Genomic DNA, 6394 nt, shown 5'->3' with positions numbered 1-6394 from the left:
CATTGAGCGACAGATGGGCAGGTGTTTACAACGAACAGATGCAGGCTGGCCATGAAGGAGAGGAAGACGAGGTTGTCTGCTCTTGCTTCCTATGTGACAGAGCTACTGAGAGGGGACAGCGTGTAGGAAGCATATGCTAAGTAATTACAAATTGAACTACATGTTAGATTTCTAAGAGCTACTTTAAAAAACAAGGGAACCAATGACTAGAGCAGAGATGCACCCCACCAGTGAAGGCTCGCCTTGACTTGCAAGGTTCCCAGTAGTGACCATCACCAACAATCAATAAAAGTGCTCCAAGAGGGAAGCAGTCAATTTCAACTATCTTTGAGACTCAGAGAAAAGAAAACCATCTATCCTAGTTTCATACAGTCCTCCACAGTTGTTCCCGGAAATGCAGATGGACATCCTGAAAGCCACCAGAAGTAGGCAGGTGGGAGCAGGAAAATGGAAAACACTAACTCACTCTTTACCTAAAGACCTTTCCTAGAATAGGCATTGCACTGTGCCTCTGTAAATAATGCTAGTTAGACATTTCACACAGAGAGATGGCGTAAATGTTGGACCCAGTTAGAGCATGGTGAACCAATTCAAAGCAGAGTTCTCTGGAGGAATAAAAGATTGTCAATAGGAGAGCAAAGAAGTGATACCCTCTGTTAAGGAATGAATTGTACCCCTCCCTCCCAATCCTATGTGGAAATTTTAATCTCCAGTACCTGAGAGTACAACCTTACTTGGAAATAGGGTCATTGATGATGTAGTGAGTTAAATGGGGTCATACTAGAGCGGGATGCCTACCCAATATGACCCGTGTCTTCATTAAAAGGAGAGATTTAGACACAATCAGGGAGAATACCCCCTGCAGATTGGAGATATGCTGCCACAGGCCAATTAATTATCAGAAGTTAGGGGACAAGCCTGAACAGATCCATCCCCAGAAACTTCAGTGGCACGCGCTTCCTGGTCCCCAGTCTTGGACTTGGGGCCTCCAGAACAGGAACACAATAGATTTCTGTCGTTTAAGCCAGTATGTGGCCCTTTGTTACAGCAGCCCTAGAGAACTAATACACATTTTGTTAGAATGGGCTTACCAAAAAAAAAAAAAAAATTATTTCAATATACATTTTATAAATGTATAAACATAGTATTTTTAAATAGCACAATAGTGGAATCTAATCCCTAGGGAAAAGGCAGGCATATTGAACATATACAAGTACTTTAAACTCAGATGTTCATAGAAATGACAATTAAAAAGGAAAAATGTTCAGCTCTGCAGTCTAATTACATGCTTATGACATCACGTGCAAATCTTCTGTTCACATGTCTGTCTTCCCCACTAGTCTGAATGTGCCTTACGAGGAACTTGGCCATATTTAGCTTTATAGTGCTCGCACCCTTCACAAAACCCAAAACGGGTCTGTGAGATTCAAACTAAAGAGAATAATCATTATCGGTAACCCAACTGACAACCGGGAGGCATTACTTCAGTGAATCTGTGACCCTAAACCAGGCCTGTGTATATATTTCCTTTTTGTTGTTATTGAATTCTAAACATGCATGATGGGTATGGATTTTAATTTACCACTCTCAGGTGCAAAAAAAAAAAAAAATCACATTACTTAAATTTTCCAAGTAAACTTATTTTTGACTCTGAAACCTTGTCTCAATGACGGAAAGAAATTCCACTGCATTCAGATTGTAAGAATGCTCCCTCCCCGGATCACCAACGATGGGGCTGGGCACTGGTCTTGACAGCCCCCTAGTCTTGGCTGTTATGGTTCCCTTTTGTGTTCCTCCTTGTTGATCCCCAGGTTTCCTTAGAAGAGGTCAACTCTGCATCTGGGTCAGTGTTGAACACCAGGCACCTCTGTCAGCCTGGGAGCCCAGGAGCTTGGGATCCATCTGCAGGAATACACCCCCAAACATTGCCTGTTTCAGGGACCTGGGCAGGAGCAGCGTGCCAGTCTTTCTTAAATGTCCCTTTCAGGAAAACCCTTGCCAGCTTCAGCACCCTCCGCCCCCGCTCCAGGGCCAGGCAGCTGCTTCTGTCTCAGTTCCAAGCACTTCCCCGTCCTTGCCCTACATGGACAATCCTGCCGGATGTCTTTCCCAGGCCCTTGCAGAAGTCAAACCAAGCAGAGGCTGGGTCTCACCAACGAGATGCTTATTAATTCACCCTGTTACATACAGTGTGGAGATGCACAGTTCTTACCGCTAAACAAACCAACATTTCACGAGTGTTAGATTGGGCTATCAGTTAGTGAGACTCTCATATATACCCTTGATGGATACACTCTCCTCTTTCCTTCCAAAAAAAAAATAAAAAGCCAAGCTTTCCTGAGCATAGGAGGGCAGCTAGAAAAAAACAATGGCCCTGTCTGGAAATGGTTCTGGACCATGAGACTATTCCCCTTAGTTTGCAACAGGGACTCAGCACACCGTCCTGAGGCCGCCCTCGTTTCTATTCTCCCCCAGCCAGCCTGTGCCTGTATTTCCGCACTGTTGTCTCACACCCGTGTGGAGGAAGGTCGGTGCTCGGGGGACTGGGGACACACATTGGGAACATCTTTCACCACCAGCCCAAAAGCTGCTTACCAGATGTGCAGGGCTCTGCCGGCAGCATCCAGGAACACGCCCCACGTAAACTGCAGCCGTCTTGAGTTCACACTAAGTAGGAAAATCAATTAAAGGAAAACCAAAGCATAACTTGGGGAAACCCCTCCAGTCTCCATTTAACACTCCTACATTTTTCCTTTTACTTTAATCAAACTTTGATGAATCCAGCTGACTTTTCCATACACTCACTGTCCCTGGTCGTTTGATCAACCCGGTGCGGGGGCGGGGGGTGGGGCGTGGGGAGCATAAAATCCCTTAGTTGTTTTGTGTCTCAAATGAGTGCAGTACGGCCTCTTGAAATCTGTGAAAGTGCGTGCCTGTGTGTACACATACACATGCATTGACACACGCACGCACATGCACACAGACTCCCGTTCCAGGAGTGTTGTGCAAAGAATCGGCCCCCATCGACCATTTTATTACTGTTTGCACATTTGGTGCAGAGCGGCAGTGAGGGCCCCGGCGTCTGCAGCAGCTCCGGCAATTAGCTCCGAATGAAACAGTCATAAATAGTAATTAGCCATTCCCTCAGTCGTGTCCCAAAGCCTTTAAAAAAATCCGCGGAGAAATCAATGCATTCTTTTCTAGAGACCTATTACAGCCACACCACCCACTCCACCGTCATTTCACAGAAGCTCAGAACAGGGGCGACATTCCTGACGCTCCCCGGACGCCCCTGAGCCCGTTCCCGGTGGGGATCCGGGCAGAAAAAGGAGCAAAGAGGAGGGGCAGAGTCACGTGGCTGAAAGTCAGAACAGCCGTTAAGGCAGGGAGACACGGGTCGGGAGGAGCGGAGAATATTCAACACAAGATCCTAATTAACACAGACCGGCCTCCTTCTGGGGCTCTCCCTCTGCCTCGGCTTGGGGCCCGGAGCTTGGCGGTGGGGGTGGGGTGGGGTGGGGTGGGGTGGGGTGGGGGGGCCCACCCAGGGGCGGGTCTCGGCCCGGGGCCCGTGGGGTCTGGTCTCTCCCGCAGCCGGGCCGCGAGAGCGAGCAGCGAGCACGAGGTCTCCTGCTGATGCGGTCCTGGCCCCCGTCTTAGGAAGGCGGGTCGCCGGCCCCTGACAGGCGGAGCTGCGGCCTGTGGTGACAAGGAAGCCCTGTCATCCCGTAAACACCGTGGTCCATTCTATGATGTGCTGAGCAGCCTGGGTGTGATCCTTCCGAGCGCGTCCATCCGGAGGTGGAGAACGGGCCCTGCGAGGGTTTCCGGCTCACTCTCCTGCCCCTCCTCCCCCCACGTGTCTTCCCCTCCGTTTCAAACAGATTTGCGCCCAGCAAAACCCTGCGCTCGGCCTTGCGGTATCGACCGTCTACCTGGACCACGGTTCGGGCGTTCCCCGCGGCCTGAACAAAGGCTGCCGTGTTCTCTTCCGCTCCTGTGGTGCCCTAGGGGTGCCCGGCATAAGGCATCTGAAACGCAGGCCTCAGCCCCTCTCCCGGCCTTATTTCCTTCCCCACGTCCTAAGTTCTCTGGTTAGCCAAACCGCAGGACTCGGTATTGCCTGAATGTATCTTTTCCGGGTGTGACCCCCACCCCTGACACACACACACACGACTCACACACCCCTCGTTAACAGTGCTCTGTCGCTGCGTACCTCCAACCTTCCAGCGGCTGCCTGAGGGAACGACAGAAGTTCAAGGCGGACCCTGTGTCCAAACCCTCACTTTGCAACGGATTAGACGTATCGCCCTGAACGGTTCTTTGGTCCCTGTACGCCAGGAATTCTGCCCCCTGGCTGCCCATTTATACCACCGGAAAGATTTAAACAATCAAACCACAGACAGCCGTGACCACCACCACTGCCCCAACACCCAGACCCTGCTGCAGACTCCTGAAATGGGAACCTGCAGGGGTGGGTCCCAGGGCAGGCACTTTTCCAGAAGCACCTCATATGAGTCTCTTCCTACCGGCACTTAAGATCCTGACCATCACTTGAAAACTGCATTTTTGCCCACCTCTGAATCCGTGACAATAATGGCCCACTTCCCATGGTTATTGTGAATTTTTAATTCTACGACACGGGTAAAAAACCTGGAAAATATTAAATATATAATCAATTAACTATGATTATGATGCTATTACGCGTTTTACGTCTGAGGCGTTTTGTCCAGGCCCCCTAAAGGCTATGCTGTAGTACAGTGTAAATTATGGCTGTGCCAGATCTGAACCCCCCGGGAGCGTTTCTGCCTGCCCAGGGCTAGGCCAGCATCTGGCACAGGAGAGCAGCAGCAATGAAGGAACCCATTCTGCCTTCTGGAAGGTTCCCTCCGTTGCTCCAGATATCAACTCACCATTCAAGGTCAGTGTCAGCTTCTCACGTTTCCCTTCAGCAAACTTCTTCCCATCAGAACTCAGAGTTCTTGTGATGTATATCATTCACCTGGTAACTAGTATAACTAACCTGGCCACTGGTTAGAACTACCCTTCCTTCATGATCTTATGTTATTTTAACTCGTTTGGCTATTTTTGGTTTATATCCTGTCTCTCCAAATAGACATTATATTTTTGTCTTTTTTGTATCCCTCACAAAGCCTCACGTGGTGTGTAATACATGGCACATATTAAGAAAAATACACAAACCCTCTGATGGGGGAGGGGCATCCCAGTTTACTTTCAGTGCAGATGGAAATGGGATAGAAATGGCAATATTAAAAAAAATAAAACTTGAGCAAGCATTTTAATTTCAAGACAGTAGAGCATGTGACTCTTGATCTCGGGGTTGTGAGTTCAAGCCCCACATTGGTGTAGAGATTACTTAAAAACTAAACTTAAGGGGCGCCTGGGTGGCTCGGTCGGTTGAGCATCCGACTTCAGCTCAGGTCACGATCTCACAGTTTGTGAGTTCTAGCCCCGCGTCGGGCTCTGTGCTGACAGCTCAGAGCCTGGAGCCGGTTTCAGATTCTGTGTCTCCCTCTCTCTCTGCCCGCCCCCTCCCTCCCCCCCCCCCCCCCCCCCCGTTCATGCTCTCTGTCTCAAAAATAAATAAATGTTAAAAAAAATTAAAAAAAAAAACAACTAAACTTAAAATAATAATTAATAATAATAATAATAATAATAAATTCTTCATGATTGTACTTCCTTTGTTGGTAAAGACCTGGTGGGCACCAGCAGCCACAAATCAGTAAAATCATACGGCAGGAGCTATGGAGTTTGCAGACAATGGAGACGTAGGTTCTGGCCTCAGTGCTGGTGCAACGTAACTTGAGACTTTGAGCAATTCAAGTCACCTTTATGGTTTTCAGATTTGGTCAGAGGCAGGGTTCTCCGTGGGTCTGTGGAGGTAGCTTTCAGTCCTGACAGTCTGTGTTTGTGACTCTCAGATCCTTAAATACAGGGATGCTACGTTACAGACATTGAGGCCTTCCCAATAGATAATATTATTCCCCTGAGAATGGGTGATGGAATTATACAAAAGTGAGAATCCAGGGGGGAAAGGGAAAGCAGCGTGAATAATGAAAAGGGAACAAAGAGGCTGAAAGAAGCGTGATTTGTGGGGTTCTACCGCCCTCCTCAGAGAGAAGGGAGGCAGTGAGCCCGCAGACGCCAGTGTGGGCAGGGGGAGAGAGGCCTTGCCTGCGATCAGGATACACGGAGCACACTTTCAGAGGCAACAGGATCCAGCCCAGGTTGAGACAAGGATTTCTGAGATAATCATACACCTCTGAGAGTCTGATGTACTAATTTGAAAGCTCATCAAGTCATCTCGACAATTATTCCTACCAACCCCAAGGAAGCCGTGGCTGTGCCTCAGTCAGAAGTGAAAAAGAACATT

General features: G+C 48.7%; 1 long non-coding RNA gene across 1 annotated transcript; it reads right to left on the bottom strand.

The window, feature by feature from the left end:
• Positions 1–1619: 1619 nt before the first annotated feature.
• Positions 1620–3511, bottom strand: LOC122238331. Its single transcript, XR_006217238.1, has 3 exons — positions 3446–3511; positions 2596–2667; positions 1620–1902 (listed from the first exon to the last, which is right to left on the bottom strand). It is a non-coding gene; the product is annotated as an uncharacterized LOC122238331 (long non-coding RNA).
• Positions 3512–6394: the final 2883 nt, after the last annotated feature.

Source organism: Panthera tigris, chromosome B2 (assembly GCF_018350195.1).
Source record: "Panthera tigris isolate Pti1 chromosome B2, P.tigris_Pti1_mat1.1, whole genome shotgun sequence".
Taxonomy (NCBI): Eukaryota; Metazoa; Chordata; class Mammalia; order Carnivora; family Felidae; genus Panthera; species Panthera tigris.
This window is presented reverse-complemented; position numbering and strand designations above follow the sequence as displayed.